The sequence below is a fragment of the Lepeophtheirus salmonis genome, chromosome 14 (assembly GCF_016086655.4).
Source record: "Lepeophtheirus salmonis chromosome 14, UVic_Lsal_1.4, whole genome shotgun sequence".
Taxonomy (NCBI): Eukaryota; Metazoa; Arthropoda; class Copepoda; order Siphonostomatoida; family Caligidae; genus Lepeophtheirus; species Lepeophtheirus salmonis.
The window spans coordinates 43,893,829-43,905,045 of NC_052144.2; the positions used below are offsets into that span (position 1 = coordinate 43,893,829).

Here is an 11,217-nt window from a genome sequence, read left to right on the forward strand (position 1 = left end):
TGCCATAATTAATTATACCCAAGTAGATCTTTCAATTTTACCCAACTTTATTATGTTATTTTGGTTTCATTGCAGGATTAGAAAAAAATATTTACTGGATTTTAAATCTGATTTGTTAAGAATTTTATTTGATTAACCTATTTTACAATTACTTACTTGCATTAATAATAAGTTTTTGTGATTTAGTAAGGCAAATTTATTTATTTATTTTGAATTGATGGACAATTTCAGTGCTCAGCTCTCAAATTTTTTAATTGATAAACAACATATATTCTATTACTTGTGAATATGGATATAATAATATTTTTTTAGTAAATTTTAAAACCAGGTAAGAAAAGAAAATACGATGTCGAATATCAGAAGAACTCTTCTTTAACAGATTTTAGTTGCAACTTATTGAACGTCTTTATACTTGATAATAGTATTCATTCACTGATTGTATTAAATACCTATGTCTATTTACTGCATTAATTGTATAATTAATAGTGTGATGTTGATTCATACTTAACATGTTGTAAATCAGTTAAAAAGATTTAGCAAAAAAAATTACAAAATTTAATTTCTTATACATCATTTTTTGAAAAAAAAAAAACACCCAAAAATTGCTGTGGGGAAATAAGAAATCATTTATTTCTTTGATTTTACTTTTTTGAATATCCCACCAAAGAGAAGATAAGTTTTCAATAATACAATTATCATTTATTGATTGTTATTAATTATAGTAATTAATAGTATAAGAATAAATGAATAATTTAAGACTCAAGGGTCAATTATTGTCGGAGATAGGAACTTGGAGTCGTGACTTGACTTGAACTCCATAGTTTAATTATAAAATACTTGTATATATTTTTACATTAATTAACATCATCTTCTTTGAATTTGAATAAAATAAAAAAATTAGCGGGTCAATAAAGCTTCAAATAACAAATATCTTCTCTAGCTAAGCTAAGCCCGTCTTTCGAAACTCAAATGAGCATCTTCTTAAAAATAAAATATATTAGAGAATATATCTCCAAATAATAACACCACAATACCTCTAACGGAGAAAAAAAGCTTCTGTGGACCAAAATATTTTATGGTATTGAGAACGTGGGTCCTTATTTTGCTACTTGGGTTAAAGCTTTAGGACCGTTGAATGGTAAAAAACAGAGTCCTATAATAAGAGTTGGGACAATAGGCTTGAGTGCCACATTGCTTCGATCTTATATAACTACAATTGAAGCCTTAAACAATTTAAATCCATTACATTGAAAGTGGATAAAACCTAATAAAATCATTATTTTATGATAACATTATTTTTTTTAATAAACATAATACGTTCATTTTAGTTTAAACATCTAATTCAAATTAAATAACCATACAAGTACGACCTAAAATTAGACAACCTTGTCTATTATACATATGCTCCATAAATATGACAACTAACATTTACAGAAAATGTTTGGCTGCAATTATAAATGACCAAAAATGTAAATTAAATGAAGGTGTTATCGTAATAAGGAATTAACCTTTTCATTAAATATTTATTCTTATGGGCTTCCAATTTTCAATTAGATTCGACGATTATTTTATACAATATTTTTAAATTTCTGTTGCTTTATAAACTTTTTGTTCTAAATTTATTTTTAATAATTGATTTCTTCTCTCAGAGGAGCAACTGGAACTATCATTGTATTTTAGTCTTTAATTTTCAGTGGAAATGATAGAAAATGAAGCAATTGCTTGTAATTAAAAAAAGAACAACACATGCCAATATTTTAAATCTAAAATGAACTGAATAATGCTTTAGCTTTAAGAATCCCCCTCCCCCCAAACAAAAATTGATTTTATAAACTTATAATATCAAAAAAATCGATTATATAAGGAAATAATGCAATAATAATCAATTATTTTTTTGAAAAACATTTATTTTGATGAACATTCTACGACTCCTGAAACTATTTGAAACTTTTTTACCCTCTATTATAATTTTGTTTTTTTCTCGTAAATGTATGTGTAGACCGAATATGAATATAGCAACTAATCAAAAAATTAACTATGTACTGGCATTTAAGAATTTCTGTAGAGGACGTTATCATTCCAATAGTCATTTCGATAATAGATTTTTCAACTTTTGTCATTTTTAAAAAAATCATTGACCTTAAAATGATTTCCACGTTCGAAAATTCCTCTAAAAATTTTTTAGAGCCGTTTGAAGACGTTTAATTTCTTAAGGATATCAGGTTGGTTCATTCGTAGTATCCATTTTTCTGAGATACTCTTATCCTTTGGAAAGGAAAAAAGCGTGGAATCTTTTTAACCAGATTTCCTCAAGTGTTTAACAGAGCTACACGAAGGCATTTCTATTCTAATTTTGGGATTTTAGATCGATTTATTATAAAAATTACCTTGTTTTCACAGTTTATAAGAGTTGAATAAGCCAACAAAATTATTACAGCTGATTGTCAGCTGACGTCAGGCAGTTTGCTTGGTGTCGTAACTCTTCTTATAGGGCTCTGGTTAAAAGATCAGACAGACAAAAAAGAATGCAGGAGAGAGAAGAAAGAAAGATTGATTTGGCAATCAGTTCTAGGATTGATTCAACACTGTTTCTGGGTAATTTACTTTATTCTAAACATCAAAGTTTCATTTATCAATGGATATAATATAACACTTTTGTTTGTTGATTTTCCAAGTGGGAGTGAGTTTTAAATCTATAATTTCTTATCTCTTTATGGAATGTTGCAATATCTTGATAAACAGGGATGCGTTTTTATGGTTTTTTTTTTTTTTTTTTGAGAAAGACAAGATTATTGTATTCTATAAGCCTCCCTGTTGTAAAAGGATTTGACTCTTGTCTTGCCAAATAGAGGAGGGTTGACATTTAATAATTATTATGTTAATCATTCAAATTGTAAAAAAGGTAATAAAAAAAACTCATTATCATTTGGCTACGAAAATAAATATTGAAATAAATTGTAATAAATATATATTGTCTTGTCTGAAAAGAGTGATTGAATTAATTAATAGCAGGGGCGTCCCCAGGGGGGTAGGCTGGAGGTGCTGTAGCCCCCACAAATTAAGGAATTTTTCACTTTTTACTAGAAAATTCAATATTTGAATATTAGAAATTAAATCTTTAATTTTTTTCCCCCAAAAAAATTACGTTTTTAAATTTTTTCTCCAAAAAATTTAATTTTTCAAATTTGTTTCCAAAAAATTTAATTTTTCAAGTATGTTTCCAAAAAATTTAATTTTTCAAATTTGTTTCCAAAAAATTAAATTTTCAATGAATAGCTATGAATTTGTATATTTTTTCTCAAAAAGTTATTATTAGAAATTTTTTTTCCAAAAATAGTGAATAGAGGTGAATTAGTGAATTTTTATGGAAAAATTAAATTTTTTAAATTAAAAAAAAAGCAATTTTTGAAATGTTTTTCCAAAAAATGTAATTTTTCAAAAAAAATCAAAATAAATGTAATTAAAAAAAAAAAAAAAAAATTTTTCAAAAAAAAAAAAAAAAAAAAAAAAATGTAAGTTTCTTTTTTGAATAAGTATGGATTTTGGAACTTTTTCCTAGAAATTTAATATTTTAATTTTTTTTTCAAAAAATTTAAAATTTGTAACTTAATTTTTAAATAATTTTGTGAATAGCTATGGATTTCTAATTTTTTTTTCAAAAAATTAGTCATGAACAAATCACATAGACTCAACACAAATCAAATCCTATTTGTGATTCTAGTCTATCTAGTCCCTGATAACAAATATTTATTAAAAAGCTTTGATTCAAAATGCAGTGTTTGTTATGGATCTGAATGCTCATTTTCTTACACCTGTCTTTGATTATTGATTGATGTTTTGTAGGGTGAAAGGGCTGTGTTTGGGGCTCCAGAAGAAAAATACACCTGCTCAAATAAAATGCAATATAAAGTAATAATTTTTTGTAAACATAAAAGGATACAATATGTTCGGCAGTTGTTCCCCCACTTTTTTGAGTTCGATCCTTAAAATATGTGGCTATACAATGTGGGACATCTACCCTTTGATAAATAAATAAAAAATTTACTGGACATTTTATATAAGTAGATGATTTAAAGGCAATATAACACCTTTAAAGTTCAACCCAGAGGCAAATAATTTAAGTTATTTGACCTTATTGATAAAAAAATAAAAAAAAATATTCTACACCAGAACGAACACGCTATCTTAATTAAAAAAGATCTATTTATATTAAAATTCTAAACTAAAACGATCTATTGTTAACTTTAAATATATGGAAGGTAAATTTCTATTTTAAAAATTGTAAAATTTGATTTAAATGTAATCAAACCTGCACCACCTTTTGACACTCTTAAAAATGCATCCTTATGAAAATACTGATTTTGGTAAATTTAAAGCAATTTTTTCAAATGTTTGACCCACTGGTTTATTTATTTATTGTCATTGTCATTGCTAACTTGCCATTTTCCTTCTTCAACCAAAGTGAGGATTGAGGATAAATACTAAAATTAACTCGCTCTTCTTAATTTCCTTTTTTAATTTGTAATTAATATATTTTTTCAGTTAGTACAATAATTCGTTTTTGAGATTTTCAATTTTTTGTTGCATTTTCGAATCTACAACCCCTGCCTTAAAAAAACCAAATAAAACTTCGAGACACGGGGAATCGATCTTGTTTTATGAAAAAAAAAAGAAAACAAAAAAAATTATTAACGAAAAATCAAACTTGCCCTCCAAAGCCCAGGAATATGGTCTAATCAGAATTAAACATAGCCCGACGTACTTAACTTAAAATTCTAAACAACTTTTATACCTAAAGCCTGTATCTGTCTTTAAAATAGATAAATGCGTTTTCATTATTGTTTTTCTAAGTGGGATTTACATCACACACAGACATAAATTATTTTAATACTACGTAGGATAAATTGCAGAAAAATAATAAGAAACACAAACACAAAAAAATCGAATACATCGTAAATATAAAACACTCAGATGTAAGTGCTCCATACAGAAATAAAGTTATTATTATTGGAGAGGCTGGAAGCCAGATTTGAGTAATCATTGAAGATTAATAAGACAGATAATACTACTTCTTAAAAAAATATTGTGTGGGATTAGCCCTTCTGGCTCCTCTGATGATTACAACACTCTGCCTATAATGCATTGGCAAACGAATCATTATAAGGACTGACAATGCTTGAGTTTTGCCCCTAGATCTTCGGTGTTACCTATCATCTTGGGTTCTTGGATTTTAGTTTAGAAAATTCATATAATCTTGGGGTTTCTGTATATAATAAGGACGTCCAAGGAGGAACATGACCATTGAATAATTATAATTCCATAGTGTAAGTTAATTGACCATTTTCCAACTCTTCCTGGATCTATTAACCCTGTTTACAATCCCACTTAGCAACAAGAATATGATAGAATCTATCTCTACATGGGTAAGCAGTGATACAGTTTGCATACGGATATATACATCCGCATCCAGTCATCCTTCCCTTTCCTAGGAACTCATATATTCTAATTTGGATATCCAATCCACACACCTTTTGATCTTCTTTTCAACTTTCTGTCCAAGGGATCTTGCCTCTCGTGCCTCACTCAGTGGATATTATCTCCTTTATTGGAAGGATCGTTCATTGTGCAGATATTCTCCTTAACATCAAGGTCTATGATAGTGACTTCTAACCTCTATGCGCAAGAACACATAAAGTTCTCCAGATCTTCTACGGAATCATCGTACCCTTTTATAAGAACTATAGACTTTCATAAAAAGACAGAATAATACCCAGAAAGATCACTATGATGGACCTTGATGTTAAGGGAAATCTGCACAATGAACGATTACGTATTCGTACTTATGAAATATTGCAGGTGTGTGCATGTATAACAAGAGTAATGTTTCTGGGTTTTTTTATTGGTCTCTTATGTATATCATCAATTTAGAGATGGGCATCGAGCGAGTGTGAGTAAAAATTAGGGCGATACATATGGTACTATTGATTAATGTTACAGTTTTGGAGGATAGAATATGAAGTGATGCGGGTATAGAAATGAAAATATTCTATATTTCTAACTATAGTAGCAGAAAATTACTAGTAAATTTATAAATTAAAGTATTATAACGTATATTTGTGATATTCAGCTAAAGAAGTATTGGTAAAATAAAAACACAACTAAAAAAACCGATTAATTATTACGAAATATATATCAATTAGAAATTTTAATAGTAGTTATACATACACAGAAGGTAATAATAATTATTAATAAGAAACGATACGAAATTGAAGTTATTAACACTAAATATTACAAATGGATTCAACAAATTATTCGAGACAAAGGATACGAAATTGAAGTTAAAATAAACAAAATATAATGGGACATCTTTATTCAGAACAAAATATAGTAATTATGAATAGAAATAAAATCCGTCTTTATCCTATCATTCTTCAAATTCCATGTAGAATCCTTGTTCTTCCTCATCTAAGTAATTTGTAAATCTAAGAAAAGAAAAAGTAAATTAATATGTTAAGTATTTAACACGACTTATACTTATCTTAAATAAATTGACTTCAACAATTTGGAGTCCATGGAACATACCCAAGTCTTAACCCGAGGAAACTGATGTTAGACAAACTATTTGTAAGCCATTTTGACACCATTCATACTGCTGTTCTTGACCATATTACAATAGTTTTCTTACACCTTATCTCGGAGAATTTGAACATTTAGCTATATGATAATCCTAAATTTGAAGAAGTATTTGTTTAATTAATTTTTGAATATGTAAATACATCAATAATAACTTACCCAAGTCTTAACACATGAAGAAACTGATGTTAGACAAACTATATGCACGCCATTTGAAGCTAAGACCCCCTTTGAGACCATTCATGCTGTTGTTCATGATGATTTTACTGTATTTATGATAAATGTAATTTATTCCTCATTAAAACAGTGATAAAATCAGTATTTTCATATGGACAATTATATGTTGCATTTTTAAGAGTGTCAAAAAGGGGTGGAGGTTTGATTATATTTACATCAAATGGACAAAAAACAATATAAATGTTGTAAAAAGGAGGTTTTAGCATATAAATTTACCCATTATAATATTATAGTTTATAGTCAATCGTATTACTTTAGAATTTTTACATAAATAAGCTAAATATGAATAAAATCTTTTTAACTATTGGCTATCTTTAAGATAGCTTGTTTGTGCAAGTCATTAATCTAAAAATATATATTTCATAATTAAAATATGGAGTTCTAGCCTAGTATCTAGTCCAAGTTCCCACCTCTGACAACAATTGACAAATGTATCTTAAATTATACATTTATTATAAAACTATTAATAATTATAATAACAATTAATAAGTTGTAAATGTATAATTGAAAACTCATCTCCTCATTGGTAGGATATTCAAAAAAGGAAAAATCCAAGAAGAAAATAATTTCACTTTTCCCATCAGCTATTTTAGAGTGAGGAGTGCTTCATCCTTCTTTATTAGAAATTATAATTTATATGCCAGACTACGTCAGTAAGAAAATAACAGAGTGACGTCAGGAAAAGAAACATCTTACGAAAAATGTTAAAACACGTGCAGCGTATCTCCTCAGACTAATGGTTGCGTTGAGTTACTTTATTTTAATGTTTTAATTGTTTGCATTTGTTTTATTTTGGCAAAACAAATAATTTAATGGCACTTTGACAAATATTTCACTCGTGAGTACACAAACAGATATTTATTATTATATGACCACTAAACACTTTAAGAAATATTATGATTTATGATTCCATGAGACGTCCAGGTATTGGGTGAAATACTTTTAATTTATATTGCTTCTCATGAGCTATTAATATATTGGTTGTTAAGAAAGATTGTATCTAGATATAATTATATCAGATAAATTTATGAGAAAAATCATTATCTATTTGGAAGGGTTTTTAATATATAACTACAAGTTCCAAAATGAATCATATTTTTTAGTGCCAATAATCTATTTTGCAATTAAATAAAATCATTCCCAAATAACATCAAAGTGTACTCAACAATCCAACATTAGCATCAAGTTCTTTAGTTGTCCTGGGTTATACCCAGTGGCGGTCGCAATGGGCTCCACACTTGATTGAAAAAAGAAATAAAAATTCTTTTTTAATAAAGGTCATTCGAAAAAAATGATCGAATTTAATTGCAAATATTCAAAAAAGAAATAAAGAAAATGGGCGGTATGATATGGCAATGTCTTAATTTTTATCCGGATCACCGGTTGTTGACCACTGCCATAAATCAGTGGTTCTCAAACTTTTTTTGTCGACCCTTAAAAATATGTTGCAGGACCCCCACAACTCTCATTGAGAGATGAATATAACATTTGGAGTGCATTACAAATATAAGACTTAAAGGCCATTTCAACCCTATAAAGTTCGACGATCATTCATCACAGAAATCCAGAATTCATCAAGTGTTTTAGAATTTGTTTTTTTTTGTGCTTGGTCAAATGAAAAGCTCGATAAAATCTTCCAAATGAGACGACGGATGATTAGATATGGTGGGGAAAGGATGTATTCAGTCATGTCTTTGTGGAACACTATCTTCTGGGAAATGCTTTTTAAAATAATCCAGAAGAAAATTATATAAAATATTTACATTCAGCATATTAAAGGTTTTGATACCACTCAAAGTAATATCAAGTTAAATCATACCCTTCTTTTTTAGAAATCACCTTGCAACCCCTCTGTCGTGTCTCACAATCCCTCCTTTGGGAACCATTGCTATAGATCACCTCTACACATATAACTGGGGGCTCCAAAAGATTTTGCTTGGTGGGGTTAGCCTACCTAAAAGGATACTTATATCCTTAATCAGAAACAATGGTATTGATATACAGGGTGTTAAGATCAAATCGGCGCTTGTGTGCTCTGGGGATTTTGTTACAAGGCAGCTCTCTGATAACATCTCTTTGAGAGAAACATTGTTGTGTCAACTGACTTAAGTGAAGTTTTGGGTATCATTGGAACAGCTGCTCCAGATATAAAGAAGAATGAATTTACAGTGGAGGAACGGGGTTGCGCCGTGACGATGATTTTGGTCCACTACAAAATGGTTATTGTGCTCTCTTGGATCAAGCAAATCGCTGGAGATCGCCCTTGTCAACCAGACTCAGCATCTTGAGCAATACTATCACTTCAATGGGAAGGAAATATGGCCCCCAGAAGTCCAGACCTTAATTTGATGTATTATTTTGCCTAGATATATGTTGAATCTAAAACAAATCCAATATTTTTTGCCCTCAGGGACTCTCTGATCCCCTCCACCAAGGATACAATGACCAACATACCAAGGAACTACTTCGTCAACGCCATATGTACAAGCCGTAATTTATGTTGGAGGCGGATACATCAAAGTAGCTCTTTTTCAAAATTCATATGTACAATTCAAGCCAATTTATATGTAAATCCGCCGAAAAATGTAGTCTCAGTCATAATTTACAGATTTTTGAAAGATACGCCGATTTGATCTTTTATTTTTTTATGAATCATAAGTTAACATTATAATATTACATTCACTCCACCTGACCTAGGAATCTTCTTTGAAGTCCATATACATAAAGTATATTTCCTTTTCTGTTATAAATTATATTATTCAACACATATAGAAAAAAATTAATTTTTTTAGTGAAAAAGAAGTTGGTTCGAAAATGGTTTCGGAGTGAACCGCTACACCCAACTCCTTTGTGTTTATTCTAAATTGTTACTTTCAAGTATATGTCCTGTACAAACCTGCAAATTTTATAATCTTTCTGCAGACCTTCCCCCACCTTTTTTATAAAATTTGTCTGAACGACATCGTCTAATCCAGTGGTTCTCAAATGGGGGTACGCATACCCCTTAGGGTATTTGGAGGAACTCCAGGGGGTACTACAGATTTTGAAAGAATATTTTACAAGTCCACATCCGCGGGGGGTGGGCTTGAGGGCTGTAGCCCTCCCCTCCAATTAAGATTTTTTTATATTTTTATTAGAAAATGTAATATTTGAAATTTGATTTAATTATCTGTAAATACTTATGGATTTAAACAGAATTTCTCCAAAAAATTTAATATTTGAAATTTTTTTTCAACAAATTTTATAATTGAAATTTTTTGAAACAGCTGTGTATTTTCATTTTTCTTTTTTTAAAAAACATAATTTTTTGCGAATAGATATCAATTTTGAATTTTTTTTTCTACTTTTTATTAAAGGAAAGGATTTTTGAATTCATTTTAAAAAAGCTGTAGATTTTGAACTTGTTTTCCCAAAAACTTGATTTTTGAGAATAGGTGTAGATTTTTGATTTTTTTCCCCAAAAAATTAACGTTTTTAGAATGGGTAAGAATTTTTGAATTTTTTTTTGTGAATAACTATGGATTTTTGAATTTTCTTTCGAAAAAATCAAATATTTTGATATTATTTGATTGGATTTATTTTCAAAAAAAAAAGACACCTTCCAAAATATAATCCTCGAGACACCGCTGTTATTTAATCTAAAAATGTTTTGTGTTGGTAAGGGTGTACTTGGGTTAAATAAATATTTGGCAAATTACTAAAAAAAAAAAGGTTGAGAATCCTTGGTCTAATGTAGCTAATTAATAGATTTGTAACCTTAATTTTCGTATCCAAAAATAAGCTCAAATAAGTCATATTATCCATATAAATATTTATGCATAGGATTCAAATACTTCAAAAAAGGACGATCAAAAAACAAACCGATTCCGATGCATTGGTACACCCCTAATTAATTCATATTATCATTTTATTTTTACATTTTAAAATTTCGTATTTATTATGTATTACGAGTAATATAACTTTGATAGCTTTATATTGCCCCAAATATTACCATAGTTGAAAATAATATGCTCTACCGGTATGCTAAAAAAAGAAGCAGAAAAATTTACAAATTTTTGGGAGAAAAGCAGCTTAGTTTTTTCAAAAAATTTAATTTTTTTCCAATATTTTTTTTTTCTTTTTCTAAAAGTTTTATTTAGGGAGGGGAGGGAGGTACATATACCCCTGCATTTCTATATATAAATTTTGTCAATGTGGGTTGAACGTATTTGCTGTTTCTTTAAAAGAAAAAAAGGATGGTTATGTGAAGCACTCTCTCCCATAAATCCTCACCCAACAATAAAAATTCTTTCACTTAATAAAACTTCAAAACTAGGTTTTTGGATCAATAATAATCCACTCTTTGAC

General features: G+C 28.7%; 1 long non-coding RNA gene across 1 annotated transcript; it reads right to left on the reverse strand.

The window, feature by feature from the left end:
• Positions 1-6,338: 6,338 nt before the first annotated feature.
• On the reverse strand, positions 6,339-6,893 carry LOC121128892 (uncharacterized). The gene is made up of 2 exons (XR_005868293.2): positions 6,793-6,893; positions 6,339-6,727 (listed from the first exon to the last, which is right to left on the reverse strand). It is a non-coding gene; the product is annotated as an uncharacterized lncRNA (long non-coding RNA).
• Between the last annotated feature and the right edge of the window lie 4,324 nt (positions 6,894-11,217).